Source organism: Balaenoptera ricei, chromosome 20 (assembly GCF_028023285.1).
Source record: "Balaenoptera ricei isolate mBalRic1 chromosome 20, mBalRic1.hap2, whole genome shotgun sequence".
In the NCBI taxonomy this organism is placed as follows: Eukaryota; Metazoa; Chordata; class Mammalia; order Artiodactyla; family Balaenopteridae; genus Balaenoptera; species Balaenoptera ricei.
In genome coordinates, this window is record NC_082658.1 from 36,276,825 (window position 1) to 36,302,140 (window position 25,316).

Here is a 25,316-nt window from a genome sequence, read left to right on the forward strand (position 1 = left end):
AGGAAAACACCTACAATAACAAACCCAAAACAATTAAGAAAGTGGTAATAGGAACATACATATAGATAATTACCTTAAAAGTAAATGGATTGAATGCTCCAACCAAAAGACATAGACTGGTTGAATGGATACAAAAACAAGACCTATATATACGCTATCTACAAGAGACCCCCTTGAGACCTAGGGACACATATGGACTGAAAGTGAAGGGATGGAAAAAGATATTCCATGCAAATGGAAATCAAAAGAAAGCTGGAGTAGCAATTCTCATATCAGAAAAAATAGACTTTAGAATAAAGACTATTACAAGAGACAAAGAAGGACACTACATGATGATCAAGGGATCAATCCAAGAAGAAGATAAAATAATTGTAAATATTTATGTACCCAACATGGGAACACCTCAGTACATAAGGCAAATGCTAACAGATATAAAAGGGGAAATCGATAGTAACACAATCATTCTAGGGCACTTTAACACCACATTTTCACCAATGCACAGATCAACCAAAATGAAAATAAATAAGGAAACACAAGCTTTAAGTGACACATTAAACAAGATGGACTTAATTGATATTTATAGAACATTCCATCCAAAAACAAAAGAATACACTTTCATCTCAAGTGCTCATGGAACATTCTCCAAGATAGATCATATCTGGGTCACAAATCAAGCCTTGGTAAATTTAAGAAAATTGAAATCATATCAATTATCTTTTCCGACAACAACACTATGAGACTCAATATCAATTACAGGGGAAAAAAGCTGTAAGAAATACAAACATATGGAGGCTAAACAATAAGCTACTAAATAAGAAAGAGATCACTGAGGAAATCAAAAAATACCTAGAAACAAATGAAAACACGACGACCCAAAACCTATGGGATGCAGCAAAAGCAGTTCTAAGAGGGAATTTTATAGGAACACAATCCTACCTCAACAAACAAGAAAAATCTCAAGTAAACAACCTAACCTTGCATCTAAAGCAATTAGAGAAAGAAGAACAATAAAACCCTCAAAGTTAGCAGAAGGAAAGAAATCATAAAGATTAGATCAGAAATAAATGAAAAAGAAAAGAAGGAAACGATAGTAAAGATCAATCAAACTAAAAGCCGGTTCTTTGAGAAGATAAACAAAATTGATAAACCATTAGCCAGACTCATCAAGAAAAAACGGGAGAAGACTCAAATCAACAGAATTAGAAATGAAAAAGGAGAAGTAACAACTGACACTGCAGAAATACAAAGGATCATGAAAGATTACTACAAGCAACTATATGCCAATAAAATGGACAACTTGCAAGAAATGGAGAAATTGTTAGAAATGCACAACCTTCTGAGACTGAACCAGGAAGAAATAGAAAATATAAACAGACCAATCACAAGCACTGTAATTGAAACTGTGATTAAAAATCTTCCAACAAACAAAAGCCCAGGACCAGATGGCTTCACAGGCAAATTCTATCAAACATTTAGAGAAGAGCTAACACCTATACTTCTCAAACTCTTCGAGAATATAACAGATGGAGGAACACTCCCAAACTCATTCTACAAGGCCATCATCACCCTGATACCAAAACCAGACAAAGATGTCACAAAGAAAGAAAACTACAGGCCAATATCACTGATGAACATAGATGCAAAAATCCACAACAAAATACTAGCAAACAGAATCGAACAGCACATTAAAAGGATCATACACCATGATCAAGTGGGGTTTACCTCAGGAAAACAAGGATTCTTCAATATATGCAAATCAATCAATGCAATAAACCATATTAACCAATAGAAGAATAAAAACCATATGGTCATCTCAATAGATCCAGAAAAAGCTTTTGACAAAATTCAACACCCATTTATGATAAAAACTCTCCAGAAAGTAGGCATAGAGGGAATTTACCTCAACATAATAAAGGCCATATACGACAAATGCACAGCCAACATTGTTCTCAGTGGTGAAAAACTGAAACCATTTCCACTAAGATCAGGAAGAAGAAAAGGTTGCCCACTCTCACCACTATTATTCAACATAGTTTTGGAAGTCTTAGCCACAGCAAATCAGAGACGAAAAAGAAATAAAAGGAATCCAAATCGGAAAAGAAGATGTAAAACTGTCACTGTTTTCAGATGACATGATTCTATACATAGAAAATCCTAAAGATGCTACCAGAAAACTAGTAGAGCTAATCAATGAATTTGGTAAAGCAGCAGGATATACAATTAATGCACAGAAATCTTTTTCATTCTTATACACTAATGATGAAAAATCTGAAAGAGAAATTAAGGAAACACTCCCATTTACCACTGCAACAAAAAGAATAAAATACCTAGGAATAAACCCACCTAAGGAGGCAAAAGACCTGTATGCAGAAAACTATAAGACACTGATGAAAGCAAGTAAGGCTGATACAAACAGGTGGAGAGATATACCATGTTCTTGGGTTGCAAGAATCAACATTGTGAAAATGACTATACTACCCAAAGCAATCTACAGATTCAATGCAATCCCTGTCAAACTACCAATGGCATTTTTCACAAAACTAGAACAAAAAATTTCACAATTTGTATGGAAACACAAAAGACCCTGAATAGCCAAAGCAATATTGAGAAAGAGAAACGGAGCTAGAGGAATCAGGGTCTCTGACTTCAGACTATACTACAAAGCTACAGTAATCAAGATAGTATGGTACAGGCACAAAAACAATATAGATCAATGGAACAGGATAGAAAGCCCAGAAATAAACCCACGCACATATGGTCACCTTATCTTTGATAAAGGAGGCAAGAATATACAATGGAGAAAAGACAGCCTCTTCAATAAGTGGTGCTGGGAAAACTGGACAAGTACATGTAAAAGTATGAAATTAGAACACTCCGTAACACCATACACAAAAATAAACTCAAAATGGATTAAAGACCCAAAGGCCAGACATTATCAAACTCTTAGAGGAAAACATAGGCAGAACACTCTATGACATAAATCACAGCAAGATCCTTTTTGACCCACCTCCTAGAGAAATGGAAATAAAAACAAAAATAAACAAATGGGGCCTAATGAAACTTAAAAGCTTTTGCACAGCAAAGGAAACCATAAACAAGATGAAAAGACAACACTCAGAATGGGAGAAAATATTTGCAAATGAAGCAACTGACAAAGGATTAATCCCCAAAGTATACAAGCAGTTCTTGCAGCTCAATATCAAAAAAACAAACAACCCAGTCCAAAAATGGGCAGAAGACCTAAATAGACATTTCTCCAAAGAAGATATACAGATTGCCAACAAACACGTGAAAGGATGCTCAACATCACTAATCATTAGAGAAATGCAAATCGAAACTACAATGAGGCATCACCTCACACCAGTCAGAATGGCCATCATCAAACAATCTACAAACAATAAATGCTGCAGAGGGTGTGGAGAAAAGGGAACATTTTTGCACTGTTGGTGGGAATGTAAATTGATACAGCCACTATGGAGAACAGTATGCATGTTCCTTAAAAAACTGAAAATAGAACTACCATACGACCCAGCAATCCCACTGCTGGGCATATACCCAGAGAAAACCATAATTCAAAAAGAGTCATGTTCCACAGTGTTCAGTGCAACACTATTTACAATAGCCAGGACATGGAAGCAACCGAGTGTCCATTGACAGATGAATGGATAAAGAAGTTGTGGTACATATATACAATGGAATATTACTCAGCCATTAAAAGGTAACGAAATTGAGCTATTTGTAGTGAGGTGGATGGACCTAGTGTCTGTCATACAGAGTGAAGTAAGTCAGAAAGAGAAAAACAAATACCATATGCTAACACACATATATGGACTCTAAAAAAAAAAAAAAAAAAAAAAAAAAAACAAGTTCTGAAGAACCTAGGGGCAGGACAGGAATAAAGATGTGCCGATGTAGATAATGGACTTGAGGACATGGGGAGGGGTAAGGGTAAGCTGGGAGAAAGTGAGAGTGTGGCACTGACATATATACACTACCAAATGTAAACTAGATAGCTAGTGGGAAGCAGCTGCATAGCACAGGGAGATCAGCTTGGTGCTTTGTGACCACCTAGAGGGGTGGGATAGGGAGGGTTGGAGGGAGACGCAAGAGGGAGGGTAGGGATATATGTATACGTTTAGCTGATTCACTTTGTTATACAGGAGCAACTAACACAACATTGTAAAGCAATTATACTCCAATAATGATGTTAAAAATTAATTAATTAATTAATTAATTAATTAATTAAATTTAATTTTAAAAAAAGAGGCGTTTCCTTCCAATTTTTCACTATTATTAGTAACGTGATACATAACTCTTGCCTGAATTTTATGTAGCTTCCATAAGTGTGAGTGTGTCAGAAGTGAATTTCTGGATCAAAAACAATGGACATTTTAATGGATTTTTATAGTATTGTTAAATTGATTTCAAGAATATAGTACAATTATATATTATAAACAGATAATCTCATTTTTATTTACATATGTGATTAGTAGTTAGGCTGAATTTTTTCATGTTTGTGAGTTACAACACTAGATTGGTAAATGAAGAATATTACTAAGACCTAAAGGAAATAAAAATGTATAGAAAAGAAAAAATAGAAGCATAAAAATAAATTCCCAAAGTATAGCTTAGAATCTGAGAAAAATTAAAATAGGTAATACTATGGTGTAGTTAATATGCATCAGAAACTTTGTTAATTGTTTACATTGAACTATGTTTTATCCTCATAAAAAGTAGATAGTATGGCTAGGACATTTTCAACTATAAAGTATTATGTATAGTATTATGTATAAGGTATGAAGCAACTAAGTCATTTAACTGAAAGATCTGGGATAAGTTTGGCTTCAGGTATAGCTTGATTCGAGGTCCCAGATGATATTTTTTTCTGTTTCTTGACTCTGACTTCCTCTATGTCTGCTTCATTCTCAGCAATGAATGGTTGCCCAAGAGCCTGGGCCAAAGTCTCATCCCATCTCACTGACTCTCACCAGACCACATTACTATGGCTGTGTAATACAGTACCTTTATTGGCTAGATCTTTGTCTCATACAACAGCATCCAAAGCACATGAACTGAGAATAGTGTAGAAGACAGAGCTCTGAAGGAAATTTGGGATCCTTTGACTAGGGTAAGAGAAAAGGATGCTGAGCGGAAGGGGTAACTCTACTGTAGGCAGGTGCTCTTACTAACTACATTTTCACAGATAAGAAACAGGCTCAGAGAGCTTATTTGACTGCTCCAAGATCACACAGCTAATATGCTGCAGATAGTGATCCAAATGCAGTCTCCATCTGTCTGACCCTAGCAGAAGCACTGAAGAGCTTGACGGGACCCCCAAATCTCTGATCCAAAGGTAACCTCACTCTAATCCCTTTTGAGGCTGACAGTTTGCCTGGGTTCTTCCCTCAGCTCTGGGTGTCTACATAAATATATTCATTCAGGATGAAAGCATCCATTCATTCAGCTTGAGGAGGAGGCTTCCTCTCATTCTGTCTTCCAATGCAATGGACTCATGGTTAAGAACAGGGGAGTTGGAAGGCAGGCAGACTTGGGTTCATATCTCGTCTCTGAACAATGTACCTTGAGGATATCTAAGGTATCCTCACTTGCTAAGCTTCAGTTTCCTCGTCTATAGGTGGAATAACCAACAGTCCCTACTTCACAAGGTTGTTGTGAGAATTCAGTGAGCTAATACATGAAACCTATTGAGATCCACATTTGCTCCTCATTGGTACCCAGTGATGGTCAGTCATTAGGGGCCATGGAAGAGCATTGTCCCCACCTCCTCATGGGCTATAACCACCGTGCCTACTCATCCTCAGGAATGGTTGCTTACAATTTCTAATCTAATATCAAAAATTGGATTTGATACATGATAGTGAGACAACCAAAGTAAGAATGATCATTCTTTCATAGCAGAGGATTTAACCCGTTTCAAATTGGAATTTGTGCTGATTATTAAGGAGGTGAATGTTATGAGAGTTTATTCTTAACTCACAAAATTTTCACTCTCTTTATTCTTAATAGCATATCTCTCCTCCTGAATTCTTTTTTATTCATTATTATATTTTGACATCTCCTAGGCTATGTTTACATGCCTCAGATGAGGCAGTTTTGTTTTTTTTGTTTTGTTTTTTTTTTTTTGGCTGAGAGCCCCAGCTTCACTCCATTTTCCTTGAATTGTGGCAAGTTCACTTTCAAGGTTTATTTGAGAAAAAAGAGGCTTCTCAAAAAGAGTGCACTCTATGCACTTGGCAGTAATGTTTGTGGGTTACCCTTTGTCAGGGTTCTCCAGAGAAATATAACCAACAGGATATAGTATATAGATATATAAAAACAGATATATTATGAGGGATTGGCTCACAGGATTATGGAGAATGAGAAGTCCCACAGTCTGCTGTCTGAAAGCTGGGGGCCAGGAAAGCTGGTGGTGTACATCTTTCTAATCCAAACCCGAACGCCTGAAAACCATGGGAATCAGTGTCCTAGGTCGGGAGAAGACATATGTTCCAGCTAAAGCAAAGAGCAAATCCACCCTTCCCTCTCCTTTTTGTTCTATTAAGGCCCTCCACAAGTTGTATGATGCCCACCCACACTGGAGAGGGTGATCTTCTTTACTTGTTTTACTGATTCAAATGCTAATCTCTTCCAGAAACACCCTCACAGACACACTCAGAAATAATGTTTTACCCGCCATCTGGGCATCCCTTAGCCCAGTCATGTTGACACATAAAATTAACAATCACACCTAAACTCCTAAAATCCCAAATCTAGAAACGATATAGAATATAGGAGCAATTCAGGGCTCCAAACCACCAATTGGTGACTGTTTGGTAGGTCTGGTTTTTGTTTAAATATTTATTTATAAATAATTGATTCTCTTCTTGAAATTCTCCAGGAACAAATCTAAATTCAGGAGTCAATTCCAGGATTTTTTTATTCCTCAGATTCAAATGTCATATTTTTTACCTAATCCTGATTGTCATATACAATATTCAGTTGAGTATCATCATAAAATATTCCGTAAGAAAATAACTATTTGACTGAATATTAATAAAGTAACTTTCATCTCATTCTTAAGTGATAACTAAACAAATCCTAGACAAACTTTGATAATAAGAAGTATAGGAATTTACCGTTCCAAATTCTACAAGTTTCACTTGCAAGATATCAATGTTCTTTTTTATTTAAGACCATTTCTTGTTCATTTACTGACCTACAGAATTATCCCGTAGTAGTGGAATAATGATGATGAGGATAATGATATAATAATAATAGTAGTAGCTCTCATGTCTTGAGTGCCTACTATGTGCCAAGCACTGTCCTGGGGGCTGTATGTATATACATCTTCTCATGTAATCTTCACAGTAACCCTGAGAACTAAGTAGTCATATCTCCATTTTAAAGAGAATGACATTAAAGTTAAAAAAATTGTGTCCAAACTCTCACGATAATAAGAACAGGACCAGAACCAAACCCAAATATGGCTAACTCCAAAGTCTATACTACTTTAGAACTGAGATTGCAGTCCTTCAGAGTCTGAGTTTTAAAAAGTTGGCTCACCATCATAGAATCATATTTTAAGTCCAAATGGTCAATCTGAAGAAGTAACAGTGATTTGACTAAAGCCTGAAAGCTAGTGGTGTAGGTAAGTGTTTATGGAAGAGAAAACTGAGTCATATGATCTGTAGTGTATCTAATAACACGGGACAGTGGTGTCACTGTCAGTGGCATCCTCACACTTTTCAATATACCACTCTACCAATAAGAGCAAGGGATGATACCGACTCTGTCAGCATATCTGAAACGGGGGGGTTGAAAAACCCTTTCTCCCTTAAGGAAGTAATCATTGATCAAGCAGATATCAACTGGCTCTTTATTACCAACAAATGACTTTTTAAATTTTAATTTAATTTTTATTTTATATTGGAATATAGTTGATTTACAATGTTGTATTAGTTTCAGATGTACAGCAAAGTGGTTCAGTTATACATATACATATAACCATTCTTTTTCAGATTTTCTCACATAGGTTATTACAGAATATTGAGTAGAGTTCCCTGTGCTATACAGTGGGTCCTTGTTGTTTATCTATTTTATATATAGTAGTATGTATATGTTAATCCCAAACTCCTAATGTATCCCTTCCGCCTACCTTTCCCCTTTGGTAACCATAAATTTGTTTTCAAAGTCTGTGAGTCTGTTTCTGTTTTGTAAATAAGTTCATTTGTATCATATTTTTAGATTACACATATAAGTGATATCATATGATATTTGTCTTTCTCTGACTTACTTCACTTTGTATGATAATCTCTAGGTCCAACCATGTTGCTGCAAATGGCATTATTTCATTCCTTTTTTATGGCTGAGTAGTATTTGATTGTATAAATGTACCACATCTTCTTTATCCATTCATCGTCAATGGACATTTAGGTTGCTTCCATGTCCTGACTATTGTAACTAGTGTTATAATGAACATGGGGGTGCATGTATCTTTTTGAATAAGGGAGCAAGTGTTTTTCAACTAAAAGCCACTGTGAATTACCCTCCACCGCAATATCAAAATGATCAAAGTAGCTTATATCTCATGCTGAAGGCTATCTCCTCTAAATGGTTCTTGGCCAACTTCTCTAGCATTCTTAAAGATAACAGCGGTGAAGTACAGTTCAGATTCTGGCAGGATGGCTCCCAAGGAACCTTCCCTTCCCTGCTGCCCTCCTCCCCCTCCCGTAGTCACTCCCTCCCTCAATCGTCCCCTTGGATCTAAGTTTTCCAAAATCCCCAAATTAGGTATTAAATACATGTTTACTCCATCATGATTTTCTCCTCTAATCTGGGAGATAAAAATAACAGAAAGACATGTCTGTAGTCTCATTTTATCCTCTACCGTCCCTAAAGTAAACTCGGAATGTCGCCCATCTCCTGCCTCCTCTTTCTTCTTTTGGCCCAGTCCAAACAGGATGGCTCTAAGGGTGGACCCCACATACAGCTCTAGCTTAGAAAAATTACTGTTGCTTTAGGAACATGCAGACTGGCTTTGAATATGTTTCTGGCACATCACTTGTATTTTTTTAAAAAAACTGGTTCTATTTCAAAGACTAGAGAATAGGTTATTTATTGACAACAGTAATTCTGAGAATTGATGACCAATAGGCAGCTTGAAGGACAGCTTGAAAGATGCCTTATGACAAAACACAAATAACGATAAACAATTTAGAAGCCCAATGTAGTTAGAAAATTTCCTAACTAAATAGGTACATTGGGGGACTTCCCTGGTGGCGCAGTGGTTAAGAATCCGCCTGCCAATGCAGGGGACATAGGTTCGAGCCCTGGTCTGGGAAGATCCCACATGCTGCAGAGCAACTAAACCCGTGCACCACAACTACTGAGCCTGCGCTGTAGAGCCCGCGAGCCACAACTACTGAGCCCACACACTGCAATTACTGAAGCCCGTGCGCCTAGAGCCCGTTCTCCGCAACAAGAGAAGCCACCACAATGAGACGCCCGCGCACCGCAACGAAGAATAGCTCCCCACCCTCCCGACCCCGGCTCCCTGCAACTAGAGGAAGCCCGCGCCCAGCAACGAAGACCCAAAGCAGCTAAAATAATAATAATAGTAAAAGGTACATTGGAACAGTCTTCTTTTGTCTCGAAACACCTTGAAATGAGAAAAATTGTGAAACTATGACATTTATTCTGAAAGATGTTCAACATGATGAAGCTTAAAGGTGAAAGATCCACTTAGCATGCATTGTTTTAAAGCTTTGAAATGAAGAGTGTCTGATTGTTAAAATAAGAACTGTGGGACTTTTGTTAGAGACGATCTAATGTGGCCCTTAGTTTTTCTTCTTCCATAGGATAGTTCTGTTTAACACTCATTGACAGCCCGCTATGTGCCATACTCTGTGCTAATGAGTTTACCAAGTAAGAAAAATGTTTCCTGCCCTCAAAGACCTTAAAAATCTTAAGTTGGAAAAAGAGGCACTATAAATTCGAATATACTCAATTAAAGAAGTAATAATTGTATAACACCAGTTTTTCTATTTATTGTCCTAAATTTCTACTTTCTGAACAGAAAGATATTGAATCCCACAGAGAGAGAAAATAAATGTGCATGCTGAGCAATGTTCTTTTTCTTATGATGTTTAAAAGCAATTTTCTTTAAAAGAAATTTAAATAGAAATTGCTAATATTGAAATTAGTAATATTATCAGATATTCTATGTTTTTACCCAAGAAGCATAAGGCTTCAGGCTTCATCATGTTTCTCCAAATAGTATTTTGTTTTTATAGCTTGAAAATTGACAACACAAAGACAGCTATTGACTTGGCATCCAGGGGAAGAATAACACACCTGGCCCTAATGCCTGTGTTATTTCTTTCAATCTTCCCCCCTGGACATTCCTTTTCTTTGTTACTTCCCGGAGGAAATAAATTCACATTTAGATTTTTCTCAGTATGACACAAAGAGCTAGATAAGATTCTCTGCTGGCAAGAAAGTGGCAGCTATTTAGTCTTGGTCGGGAGCTGCGGTGGTGGTTGTTTTGTAAGGTTTACATAATTTTTTTTAAACAGCCATATGACATTGCGTGAAGAGCAGTGGGTTTAGAGTGAGTCAATTTGTAACTTTTTTGTAAATTTAGGCAACTTGCTTATAACTTCTGGACCTCAATTTCCACATCTATAAATTTGAGCACCAAACCAGTGGTCCCCAAAGTTTGCTGCATATTAGAATCATCAGGAGAGCTTTTAAAAATCCTGATGCCCAGTTTGCAAGCCAGACCAATTAAATCAGAATATCTCAGGGTGGGAGTCACATATATGTGGTTTAAAGATCCCCAGGTGATTCCAGTGTGCAACAAGGTTAAAGAACTACTGCAGAAAACTGCGATTTATCCAATGTCTTTTCCAGCTGTAGTATTCTAAATTCCATGGCTCTCTGAGCTTCAGTTTGCTATCTCTATTATGAGGCTCAATCTATCAACAACTTTTCTATAGCTTCAATGGAACAACAATCAAAAGCCCAGTGGGCTTTTTTGTGGAAGTTGACAAACTAATTCTAAAATTTTTATGGAAAAGCAAAGGATCTAGAATAGTCAAAGCAATTTTGCAAAAAAAAGAACAAAGTTGAAGGTCTCAACATTCTCAAACTACAGCAATCCAGATATATGGTATTAGTATAAGGATAGACAAATAGATCAATGGATGGTCCAACACTTTACCTTCACTTATACAATCAACTGATTTTCAACAAAGGTGCCAAAACCGTTCAATCAGGAAAAGAAAATCTTTTCAATGAATAATACTGCAACAACCAGATAATAATTTGGAAAAAAATGAATCTCAATCCCTGCCTCATATCAAATACAAAAATTAATTTTACATGGATCACAGACATAATTGTACAAGCTAAAACTATAAAGCTTCTAAAAGAAAATATAAGACAAAATATTTGTGAATTCCTAAACAGGACACTGAAAATACTAACCATAAAAAAGGATAAATTAAAAATTCAGAAGGCTGCATTAAAAAATATTAATAAGCAAGCCACAGCCTGGGAAAAAAATATTCACATTACATAGGACTTGTATTCAGAATATATAAAGAGCTCCTAAAACTCAATAGCAAAAAGAGAGACAACCCAATTTAAAAATGGCAAAATATGCAAACAAACACTTCACAAAAGATAGAAAAATAACCAGTAAGCACATAACAAAATGCTCAAACTCATTAGACATCAAGGAAATGCAAATAAAACTCACAATGAAACTGAAATGAAAACTACACACACACATTAGAGTGGCTAAAAAGACTGACAATGCCAAATGTTGGCAAGGATGTAGAGCAATTGGAACTCACATACATGGCATGTGGGAGAATAAAATGGTATAGTTACACTGGAAAACTGTTTGGCAATTGCTTGTAAGGTTAATCATATATGTCTCCTATGACCCAGCAATTCCATTCCTAACTCTTTACCTAAGAAAAATGGAAACACTTAGCCATACAAAAACTAGCACAAAAAATGTTCATAGGAGCCTTGTTTATAATATCCCCAAACTGGAAATAACACAAATGTCCATCAATAGATGCATGAATAAATAAATTGTGGTATACTCATACTCAGCAATAAAAAGGAGGGAACTACTAATACAAACAACAGCATGGATGAATCTCAAAAACATGTGGAGTAAAAGAAGCCAGACACAAAAGAATACATACAGTATGACAATATTTATATAATGATAAAATCAGAACAATGGTTGCCTCTGTGTGTGACATGGGGAGGGTGTGCAATAGACTAGAACTCTCTAGGGTGCTGGAAATGTTCTATCTTGATTGCAGGGTGGTAGTTACATGGGTGTATATGTTTGTCGAAACACTTGCTAAAACTATATACTTCAGATTGCATACTTAAGATCTGTATGTAAATTATACCTCAAAAATTAACATTAGGGCTTCCCTGGTGGCGCAGTGGTTGAGAATCTGCCTGCCAATGCAGGGGACACGGGTTCGAGCCCTGGTTTGGGAAGATCCCACATGCCGCGGAGCAACTGGGCCCATGAGCCACAACTACTGAACCTGCGCGTCTGGAACCTGTGCTCCACAACAAGAGAGGCCGCAACAGTGAGAGGCCCGCGCACCGCGATGAAGAGTGGCCCCCGCTTGCCGCAACTAGAGGAAGCCCTCGCACAGAAAAAAAAAAAAAAAAAAAAAAATTAACATTAAAAAAACACTTTTGTAAATTACAAAGTGTTATACAAGTACTAGAAAGTGTTTTAGTTTTTAAAGTTCTCCAAGAAAAAGATGAGTCTGAGATGGCTAGAGTGTTGAACTGATGCTAAACAATCATATGGCAATGAATATCCCATTTTCATCTGGATATTTGAGGTGATTGGCTCAAATATGATGAGTTTGTATCATAACTTAGAAAATGAATACAGTGTCTTCTAACCACCCTAGCTAACAATTTTTTTTAAAAAGCTTAGTACCAAGAGTGATCTATGTATAAATATATAGAACCTTGAGCAAAGTGTTGGCACATTCACTTTATGTATTGTAATTGCTGGTAATTTTAGAGAAGTGCCTTGAATTGAAGCAGAAAAAAATAGAAGTTGAAGACAGGACACTAGAAATCACATTCTGTAAACCAAATTCTATTAATAACTGCACAATATAAAAGTATGTGCATGAAGCTAAAAAGGTGAAAACTGAATTATATTATTTTACAACAAAATCTCAACTAAATTTTTCAGATGGTCTCACACACAACACAAGGAGCCTCTCCTTAAGCACTTAACTAGGCATAAAGTGGTATCTCTTGGTAGAGGGCAAGCTCTTTGTGGGCTTTGCTCACTATTAATCCCGATATCTAAAGCATAGTAGGGGCTGAGTGCATTTTGTAGACTGTGACTCAGTGAATGGATGCTGACCCCATGGTAATGGTTCATTTTAACCATTAAATGAAGGAACATGTTCCAAGTGTTGGCAGAGTACCTAATACCTAGGTTGAACTTCAGCTCCTTTTCTCTTTCTCTTTACCCAGATTTTTTCCCCCCTTCGGGGAGCTACTTCCTCTTATTAGATGACTAGATCTTATTCCTTTTAACCACCACAACCCAATTCCTCTCAAAAAGAGGAAATAATCTGATATCATTTACACCTGTCAAAAGACTGATGACGCTTTGACGATGTACCTATATTATGGTTTATATGTTTCTTCACCCAGCAATGGACTTTTAGACACTTCTGATTGGGGAACAAAATACCCTATACCCTGATATTTGATAAGAGTTCCCAGAGATATCTGGAAATTGTGTGTGTGTGTGTGTGTGTGTGTGTGTGTGTGTGTGTGTAATGGGCTCAAATGCATGTGTCCGTGTTTGTGTATGAGGAAGATTGATTTGTAAAATTCCAGCAATGGATTTAACTGTTATAAATTCCATTCCTAGAAAACTAAAAAGTATTATAAAATTTCCAATTATAATCCACCTTTTAAAGTTGTCTTAGAAGGTACATTGTCAAAAGTACTCATAAGATCTTTCATTTTCCCTCTTTTTCTTCACAAATGAACACAGTCAATCTTCTTAAGTCTAAAAAGTATCTAATCAAGCTAATGATTTCCAATTTATCTTGATTGAATTTTGCTTGATCTAATAGAACAGGCCAGCATAGGAAGCACATCTTAGAACGGAATGGGATGGATGCTATTAGAGTACAAAGCAGGGTGCTTTGTTGAGTATTAATACCATCTTATGAAATTTTTGTTTCAGTTTTATATATGTGATGTGTGTGTTTACTGGGTCACAATGTAAAAAGTGTCCCTTAACGTAAGTCATGGTCAAAGAAATTGAAAGCCACTACTCTATACAACAGCATAAAATGCCCAGGCAACAGTGGTGGTGAGAAAGTCCAAATATGGTAAAAGAACAGGGGTTTAGGTACGTCAGTGTATGGAAGGGCAAGAGGGAATCCCCAGGCAAACTAAAGAGAGGCTTCATTTAGTACACTGAGATAAGCTTAGTGAGATGAAGAGAGGGTCAGGCAAACTCTCCTCTACTTCCCAGAAGAGGGACAACTGCCATAACTGTCAGAAAGAACCCAAGTTACCTGGAATGAGCTATGTAAAATATAAAGCACAAGTCAGGATTCTATTTATTCTGTGACTATATAAATATTACGCTATTTTTTGATAGAAAGGAATCTTTGACTCCTTCAGTAAATCATCTCATGGAGAAATCTACAACTATGATGTCCTTATAATCTGTTCCCTTCTCACAAAATTTTAATTGAGCCATGCCAGTGTCATTTAGGGTGACAGCAGGGGTGTGGTTGGGGACTGTGTGTGGTCTTTCCCTTGCAGACAAATTCCTATTCTTTAAAGAGTATGAGGCAGAGACTGGACAGGCTGCTAAAGGCTTATGCCCTCAAGCTGCTGGGCTGGAGGTGGCCTCCCACCCTCACTGCCATCCTTAGGGTCTTTAGGTCAGGAGCTACCAGCTCCCCAACCCAGTTCTGCTCCAAAACAGCCTCCCTCCAGAACTTCATTCTACCCCCTTTCTTATTTCCCTGTCTTTTCTACACATGCCCCCCCCAAACACAGGCACACGCACACACACTCCAGATGACTCATGCCTCTCTCCATCTTTATTCCACTTCTAGATAAAGAGTTTCTCAAAACAAAATAGTTGAAGTTCACACTCTTGGTTAAGAGAGGTCTCAGAGGGCTTCCCTGATGGCGCAGTGGTTGGGAGTCCGCCTGCCGATGCAGGGGACACGGGTTCAGGCCCTGGTCCGGGAGGATCCCACATGCCGCAGAGCAGCTGGGCCCATGCGCCACAGCTGCCGAGCCCGCGCTCTGCGGCCAGCGAGCCGCAACTGCTGGGCCCGCGTACCGCAGCTGCTGGGGCCCACGCCCCTAGAGCCCGTGCTCTGCAACGGGAGATGCCACCGCAGTGAGAGGCCCACGTGCCACAGCGAAGAGTAGCCCCTGCTCACTGCAACTGGAGAGGGCCTGTGCACAGCAACGAAGACCCAAAGCAGCCAAAAATAAATAAATAAAATAAATTTAAAAAAACAAAAAACAAAAAACGAGAGGTCTCAGAGCTGGAGCAGTATAATGCTGATGTTTTTTCCTTCTTGTCTTTCTGTCATTAAGAACAAGCCTCCCTCTCCTTACCCAGGACTTGAATCCTGCCTCTACACCCAGCTTTGCGACTCCGTGTCCTACTGCTACAAACACAGACTTGCCTGTCCAGATCTCCAAACTTTTCTTCCTAAATTCCGCCCCACCAGCCCAGCTAGTCAGCAAGCCATTCAGGACTCTCATCATCTCCTTGGTGTCAGCCCAGTCTCTAAATCCCAGTTTACCTAGGACACCCTCATCTACACCTGTTGCCCCAGAGTAACGCTTAGTAACACGTCCTTTCATTTTCAAAAGCATCCTAGTGTGAAAAGTCACCTAACACCAGCTGGCTCAGCCTGCTTGGTTAGCTCTTTTCCTGTGGGCTGCAGTGGCCCATCCCTTAGGTCTTTGGTTCCAGGTTGGCCCAGACTCAACATCTCCTGTCTCCCAGCATCTTCTTGAACTCCAGAATGGAAAGCCTCCCTGGCAAAATGAACCTTAGAGAAAACTGTGATGTTATCTTGGAGTCTTTGTGACCCTGTTTTAATGTTTTCTTATATTAGGTATCTTTTACTGCTTAACAACCTACCCCAAATTAGTGACTTAAAACAATAATAATCATTTATTATCTCTTACGGTTTCTGTGGTTCAGGAATTCAGATGGGGCATATTGGGGCCAGCTTGTCTCTGCTCCAAGATGTCTGGGGCCTCAGCTGGAAGATTCTAAAGGTTGAGGCCTGCAATTATCTTAAGGCATATTCACTCACACACAGATGCTGCTGTCAGTCAAGGCCTGGTTGTGTTTGGTGCCGGGAACACTCAAGACATGGCCTTTCCACGTGACTAGGGCTTCCTCACTACACGGTGGCAGGTTTCCAAGCACAAGTACCTGAGCCAGGTGGAAGCTGATCTTCTTTATCACCTTAGGCTCACTTCACATCGAGTCCCATAGCATCCCTCCACCATACTCCACTGATCAAGGAAGATGTTAGCCACTGCCAAGATTCAAGGGCAAAGGACATTCGATTCCCATGTCCTTCAGCAGGAGAAATGTAGTCACCTTGTAAAAAGATCATGTGGGATGAGATATATATATCCATGTTTGGAGAATAACAAGCCACTTCTTCCAAGCACCCCACCAACCACAGGCAAAATGTCATCATCCTTGTTAATGCCTTCTATCAAAATTTTCCAAGGATAAGTCCCCTGATATAATGACACGGAGTGATAATTTTCTAATCAGAAATGCTACTACAATCCCTCAGAGTTGTGAGGTTTGTTACAGTTTCACAAATCTTTGCATTTGATCCTCACAACCCTGTGAGGAAGATAAGGCAGGCCTCACTCTCCCCATTTTTTCAAGCAAGAAGGGAAACACAGCCAGGTAAATAATTTACCCACAGTCACCAAGCTGAGACTCAGTGCAGTCAGTTTGATATGGAATCAGGTTTCTTTCCACCACCAGCTGACCTCTGCCAATGGGAAAGCAGTGCAGCACTGGAGTCTGAGCCTAGGCTTTGGAGCAAACAAGCCTGAATTTGAGTTCTGGTTCTACAGCTTGGTGGCTTTGGATAAAGAGCTTAACCTCCCTCAGTTTCCATTTCTCACCCTTAGAATGAAAGCAATAAAACCTACCTTATGTTTCATTCCTGCCATGGAATTATTTATTTATTTATTTTTGGCTGTGTTGTGTCTTCGTTTCTGTGCGAGGGCTTTTCTTTAGTTGCGGCGAGCGGGGGCCACTCTTCATCATGGTGCGCGGGCCTCTCACTATCGCGGCCTCTCTTGTTGCGGAGCACAGGCTCCAGACGCGCAGGCTCAGTAATTGTGGCTCACGGGCCCAGCTGCTCCGCGGCATGTGGGATCTTCCCAGACCAGGGCTCGAACCCGCGTTCCCTGCATCGGCAGGCAGACTCTCAACCACTGCGCCACCAGGGAAGCCCCTGCCATGGAATTAAATGATGTTCATAAAGTGCCTAGTGCAGTGCCTAACGCATCTTGGGCACTTAGACAGTAGCTAAGAAGTAAATTTTAATGATGATGTGTGATATAACAGGTGACACTACCTATTTAGAAGCTGCTCTTTAAGAAGTAAATGCTGGGGCTTCCCTGGTGGCGCAGTGGTTGAGAATCTGCCTGCCAATGCAGGGGACACGGGTTCGATCCCTGGTCTGGGAAGATCCCACATGCCGCGGAGCAACTAAGCCCGTGAGCCACCATTACTGAGCCTGCGCGTCTGGAGCCTGTGCTCCGCAACAAGAGAGGCCGAGACAGTGAGAGGCCCGCGCACCGCGATGAAGAGTGGCCCCTTCTTGCCGCAACTGGAGAAAGCCCTCGCACAGAAACGAAGACTCAACACAGCCATAAATAAATAAAAAAAAAAAACAAACAAAAAAAACAGCACCTAATCCTCTAAGGCAGAATGTAATCCTATGAAACCACAGAAATATTAAAAAAAAAAAAAAAAAAAAAAAAAAGAAGTAAATGCTAATCCTGGCCAAACAAAAAAAAAGGGAGATGCTCTACATCTGAGTATAGATGGGGAACCATCCTCAAATCACCTCCGCAAGCTGGTCGTCTTAGATCTTTCTCATAGAGAGGTGCTGTTTGGTAGTTCGAAGAAGAAACCTTACAAAGGGCAGCCAATTCTCAAACTCATCTATGCAAACATTATTAAATGGGATACAGGCTAATAATTAGATCTCCAGCTCAAAAGGCTGCTGGCAATATGGAGGTTTCTTTGTTATGCAGAGCAGGAATCCGCGTTACTGGTAGATGATCTTGGAGTTTGCCAACCCTAGATGGCTGGGGCAGAGTGCAAGGCTAACACTATTGAGAGGCTCTCAGCACGGTACTCTCCTGTGTTATTTAAATGTAACTTTGTACTGCATCCATTTCTGTGAAGGTGGATCCCCATTCATTTAAAAGCCCGCATTTTGCTCCTATTGTTTCAAGCGAACAGAGTGTTCTACTGGCAAAGACTACTATTGTATTTGTCATCAATGAGTGACAAGTGAAGAGACTAAATTAGTCTGTGTTTACAGTATCTGAGAAATATGTCATGAGGGGCGGGGAGTCTCATGTTAAAGTCCCAGAAGATGCCTTGTTACACCCTGAGAAAAAGGTATTTTTGTTAGAGTTCAGAAATAGTTTTTCTCTTTCTTCTGTCCCATCACTTGGGCCCAGCTCTGAGGACTTAATTCTGCTTCCAAGGCCAAAAGGACAGCAGATTCACTCATAAGAAAGCCCATGGGATACTTAAAGTGTGCGAGCCAGTCCTCATCTCCTTACCAGGGTACAGTTCTCATTCATGTCAGCAGGAAGCCTGCCTACAGGGCAGGGCACCTCAATTGCGTTCCTTCTCTGCTTTGCTGGTTCTCAATCAAACTCGCCCTGTGGCTGCTTTAAGTGTTGATGTCTTGGCATCAAAAAGCAGGGAGACAGCTCCATTTCTTCTGGCGCCTAGAGCCAGTTCTTCAGAGCAACTCACCCCCTCCCTTCGGGATTGCTTTGGAATTCTGTGTTTATAAACGAAGCCCACATTGGCCCTGTTGTAACATGTGGCACTCCTCACTCAGTAGCAAGGGGGAGTTCAAACGTCTTAAGTGACCCTCCAGGGTAACCAAAACCCTGAATTCCCTAAAGGAGTAACTGTCTGCCATCATGCTGCTTAGAGTTGAACAGCACTCTGTGTTTTCCAAAGCTTCTTCTTACACTTAAAGGAGCTGTGGTCTCCTGTGGTCTGGCAAACCCTGCAAGGGAGGCACAGCAGATGTAATGAGTCCATTTCACAGATGAGAAGACTGAGATTCAGACAATTTAATCATGCAGCTGGTGAGTTGTGGAACTGGGTCCTAACCTCCCAGCTGTTGCATCTTTCCCACAATTGCTGAAGGTTTACTTTCTCTTCCTTCCCCTCTTCTCTACTGATTTCCCCCTTCCCATTACCTCTCCCATCCCTCTCCCCCCACCTTTCCTCTTCCCTTTTCTCCTCCTTCCTCTCTCTCAATCTCTTTCTCTACGCTCTTTCCTCAACTCTCTTATTCCAACAAGGATTTCAGGCAGGATCGTGAACACTACAAAATTATAGCACCAACTTCACCATTAATCCAGCAATTTTTTTTTTTTAATTTTATAGCTACTTTTTATTTTTTATTTATTTATATTTATTTTTGGCTGTGCTGGGTCTTCGGTTCGTGCGAGGGCTTTCTCTAGTTGCGGCAAGTGGGGGCCACTCTTCATCGCGGTGCGCGGGCCTCTCACTATCGCGGCCTCTCTTGTTGCGGAGCACAGGCTCCAGACGCGCAGGCTCAGTAGTTGTGGCTCACGGGCCCAGCCGCTCCGTGGCATGTGGGATCTTCCCAGACCAGGGCTCGAACCCGTGTCCCCTGCATTAGCAGGCAGATTCTCAACCACTGCGCCACCAGGGAAGCCCTAATCCAGCAATTTTAATAGGAACTTAAACTCTCAAGGGAAGCTCTCAAGGGAAATCTCTTTGCCTCTCTGTGACTCATTTTCTCCCTCTATGAAATAAGGATGCTATGTGGGTAATTACAAGATAACAGAAGTAAGAGCCAGAGACGTGCCCAAAGAAATACTGCTGTAGGAGATACATACAACCTGTATTTCTTTAGGTAAAATTCATGTGTGCCTTGATGTCGAAATTTCACTTTCTCTTTTAGAATTAGGAATTATGTTTGATTAGAGCACTTGAGTTGCAGCCAAACCTGGAGCATTTTCACCACACCACCTTTTCTACTTGAAGAGACATACAAACTAAATATTCCAAAGGTCCAGTGAAGAGTTGAGTCTACCTGGTGCTCTAAATAAGGATATCTTAGCAATTCTAAACAAAAGCATGCAATTTTTCATTCACAGTCCAACTTAGGCAGATGGTAACTAGTCTCATTAGTCACTGCACCGATGCCTCCTAATAGCCCCTCTCACCTCAATTTCTATTGATTTGCAGATGTTTGGAGGACTATCTGATATTGAAATTACTCTGAACAATGTCTGATCTCATTTCCTCCCCTCCTGTGAAAACTAATGACGTGAAGACAAGCTTTCATGAGGGCCTGTCTCCAGCCTCTAGGCTGTGATGGCTGTAATGCTTGGAGAACACTGACTCGCTATGAGGATTTAAATACCTCCAATCTAATCTAGAGAGTCAAAGAAAGGTAATATCTCAAAACCATGCCCCTTGACTCTTAAAAGCAGTAGGTCCAGTTTGTAAATAAGAGTCTGGATCATTCCACCCTGACAAATGACCACAGCCTGGAGAACCCTGTTGAGACTGCAAATAATTCCTTAGGGGCAAAATGTCTGTAAGAGAATATCCCTGGATCATTGCAAGTGTCTGTGTGTATTTTGGTCCTATTCCCATATCTCTTCAAAATCTGTTCTACATCTCCCTTAAATTGCGCATCTGATTTCCTCTCTGTAAAGGCCCTGGATGTGTTTTAACTCATTAATTGACTGAACATATGGGGTTTTCTATTTTGAATAGATTCACTCATAACATCAGAGGATTGGAAGGTACCTGCTGAAAGTGATGGGTGTTGTCCAGGTAGGGCAAATCAATCCAGGTCCAGACCATGTCAATGGACATGGGGTATCCGACTACATAGAACTAACCTTCCGATGCCCAGATGTATAATAGCCCAAAGCACATTTAGGGGCCTAATTGTACTGTTCCTGATTTTAGTCCAGCTAATTTAACCTTGGCTTCATTTAACTGGGCTGACCGGAACACTGGACAGCTGCCTATTACAGTGGCCTTGGGTAGCCTTCACTTCTTGCCCTATTTGGCCTATAGTCCTTTGCTGCAGGGCTTAGAACCTAATAGCAGGACCAGCAGAAGACCTGGCCACCCAGCATGCTACTCGCTTTTCCCATGGGCCATCCAGAAATTCTCCAGGGTTCCTCTGAAACAAGGAAGGGCTGTGGCTTCTGACACTTGGTCCAGAGGCATCTGTTGAACTTCTGTAGTCTGATCACCTATTTCTCGAAAGTATCTTCTTAGAGCCAGATACTTGCCTTGAAAAGTAATTAAGTGACCCCAATTTAACACCCAATTTAACAAAGAATCAGGAGCTAATTAGCTTAAGAGATGGGTACTTAATTCACTAGGCTACATGAAATTTCCTTACAGTTTGTGACAAATTCTTTATCTTCTTTAGAGCTGCTGCCAGTATTTTGTTCTTCATTTCAGTAGAAGGCAAGAGAGCCAATCAGGTGGCATCTTAGAAGGAGCATGTTGCTGAGAACGTACGTTGCTACATAGTGGGCATCATTTGTACCTGCCTGGTTTTCCTTTTCATCACTGGCATGGAAATCATGGTACCTTCCAAAGAGGAAGAGGCTGAGTCAGATTCCTACTATAACAAAATAAAACTTGGTTTCCTGAGGAGTACAGTCGAACTGACTCAGAGGCTGATGACCTAACAATCAGAAAAGGAAAAACAAACCAAATTTCAGTACTCTTGGTCCTGTACCATCTTAGGGCTGCCTTCCAGGGAACAGAGGTGATGTGATCAAAAGTAACCTGTGGTCTCATCTTCATAGAGTGTGGCTCTGAGAAGCTAAGGCCCACGTTTGGGGGAACAGACTTGCTCTAGCACAGCGTGCCACATCCAGAAGGAGACCTCTTGGGAGAAACGGAGTGTCCACTCTTCTTCTCTGTCTGCAGGGGTTCTCCAGGTGGTCTTAGGAGGATAAGGGTGCAGACAGCAGTATATGTTGTTCATCTTCTCTAGACCTTTCTTTTCTCTGGTACCAAATCAGACAGTTTCTCTGTTAGCATCTGTAACCATTTCTAGTTAACATCCATATTCCCTTAAGCAACTGGAAAGCCAATCAAATAAATGTAGAATGTCTAAGCAAAGCAGAGTTTGATTTAGAAATGAAACAAGACAAAACACTGCCATCTCACCTAGCTAACCCTAACATGTGAGAAAAGACCGCAGGATGAAGGCAGACTGCCTGGGCTGCTGAGTCAACAGCAGGAAAGAGCTTCTCATGCTGAAAAGGCAACCAACAGCCCTATTAAAGTCATGCTTTTCTCACCTACCCACTATAACTTCCCGACTGCTGAAGCAGAATAACTATTCCCAGTGAAGCCTCGCTCTTTGGCTTGAACATTCATTCATTCATTTGTTCTGATAACAAATATTTATTTAGCATCCACTTATATTCCAGTGGTTTTCAATTTCATGCATCCATCCATTCATTCAGAAATGACTTATTGTTGAACCCCTACTTATGGACCAAGTACTGTCTTTGGTACTAAACGTATGAGACACAGTTCATAATATGAAAAGTTTATAGTCTAGTTAGTAATTCATACTCTAGTCACTCATCTAGTCATTCATCCATTCACTCATTCCTTTGATGGATATTTGCTGGAGACCGACTGTGTGCCAGGTACTGCATTAGGCACTGGGACAAACACATTCACCCTCATCTTATTCTCGACCTTCTTTTTAACTCATTGTATCACACATAGGCCACCACCACCACCACTGCTAAGCACAGAAGCAAAAACATACCCAACGGTTTTGGGGGTTTTACATGTGCGTATTTGTGTGTGTGGTTATTTTAGGGGGAGAGGTGAGAGGGTTTCAGGTGGGTGGGCAGTGGTATCAAGTTACACAGGGCTCATGCAAGGAGACATTGGTTCCATTCAGGGTGGAATCCAAGAAGGCAGATAACGGATTCAGTACAGTACAAAGTGAACCTTTGAGCCGTGATTGCTGTGGAGCAATGGGATAAGCTGCCTCACAACGTGGCGAGCTTCCCACCCCAGTATGTGGTCAGAGGTCAGGTGATGATCTGCCAAGGACAGCACAGAAGAGATGCTGCTACCCAGGAGACTTCTGATCTCTGATCTAGAGTCTCTTTCTACTCTGAGATCTCAGTACCAAAACAATCTCCCTGGCACATTCTAAGTATTCAATAAATACTTGTCAAATGCATGATTAAATAAGCATTCAGCCATTTATTGGCCCTTGAGGTCCCTGAAAATAAGAGCTGGGCCTTATTCATCCCTTGCAGTCCCAGGGCTCCAGCCCTCTCCAGGGTTCCAGCCCGCTCCAGGGCTCCACGGAACAGTCTGCAGGCCTTTGTACTGGAGGACACCCAAGCTCCCTTTTCAAAATTCTAGGCAGAAACGTCTTCTGCTTGTGGTTTAGCTACCTGGCAGGTTCTCTCCGCAAGGGGAGCATCCTTTATAGGCATACTCAGTCATCTTTTCCTTAAACCCCAAGCTTTGTTTTCTTCCCAATTAGCAAATTGCTGGTCCACCTCCCCCACCATGAGGCCTTATGTACTCAGGGAACAAAAATTTGTTTTGCTATCAGCTAGAAAGGCAAAATAGCTATATAAAGAAACTGAATAACGCCTTCCCAAAGCAAACAGTAGAACTGGCTTCTGGGTTAGCTCTCTTTGGGGTTATCTGTGGCTGTTTCCCTCCCTCCGGTGGCACCCGTAATCATAAAGAGAATACATGATTGCCACTGGAAACCGAGTGATTGATCTACAGCACTGTGGGCCAGACACCACTGCCTGAAGAGAGGCAAGAGGCAGGGGAAGCCAGAGCCGACTTCAAGATTCTTGGGCCACAGGCCACACCGTAATTCAGGTCATCTCACTTTGCCAAGGAAGTTTATCAAAGAAGAAAACAGACCGACATTTTCTGGCCCTCTGGTTTGCTCTCAGAATTTGAGGTTGGAAGTCAGCCTGGCTTTCTCCATCCTGGGGAGAGATAGCAGAAATTTGAGAATTTTATTCTTTGATAGAGCTGAATGTGTGGCCTGGTACAGCATTGTATATGCTGTTTTACTTTAGCAAAACAGCTCAAGACACAAAGAATTTCAAACTGGAGCAAGGACCTGACCTGCTTGTTCATGGCTGTGTCATTCAGGGACACCCAAATCTGGCAGAAATAGCTGAAGTTTTCTGCCACAGAACTCAACCCGTTAATTTAGATGAAAATATTACTGAGTGAACACTGATTCTAAACTCCCTCTACTCCAATATGCCAAGAAACTTCCGGAAGCAATGTACACAGGACAAGACCTGAGCTATCAGGGAGCTGGGGAACATTTCACAGGGCATTTTGGCAGGCAAATCTGAGAAATCAATCACACTTTTAGCAAGGGAGCATGATCTTTCCAGCAGCAGGAGGAACATTCAGTTCCTAGGACAGCTACAGAAAATGAATAAGCTTGTTTGCAAACATCTCTAAAATTACATCAAGTAACAAAGGAGTCGATACCTTCTCCCATTATTGATGTAGAGGAGACAATCAAAAAACACTGGCCTTCTCTGGCTTTTATCTGTTAACGACCACCCTTGGGACTTCAAGTGTCACAGCTGTTCCTTGGGAAACCCCCTGTGTCATGACATGGAAGACTCAGTATGAAGTGGGCCCAATTCTCCAGGTGATCTGCTCCCCGGTCGAATACACCAATCCATCATTTCAGCAGACAGACAACGTGGCACGGAATTCAAGAAAGAAAGGTAGTTCCCTTTAAAATATTGTAACACTAAAGCTATGGTGTGGATAAAGGGTGTCCCAATGCCCCCACAGACCACAGACCAAGCCACCGCCTCCAGGTCCCCTTGCCCATAAAAAAAAAAAAAAAATACAATAACATAAAATATTGTGGCAAACACTTCTTTCCCTGTAAGGT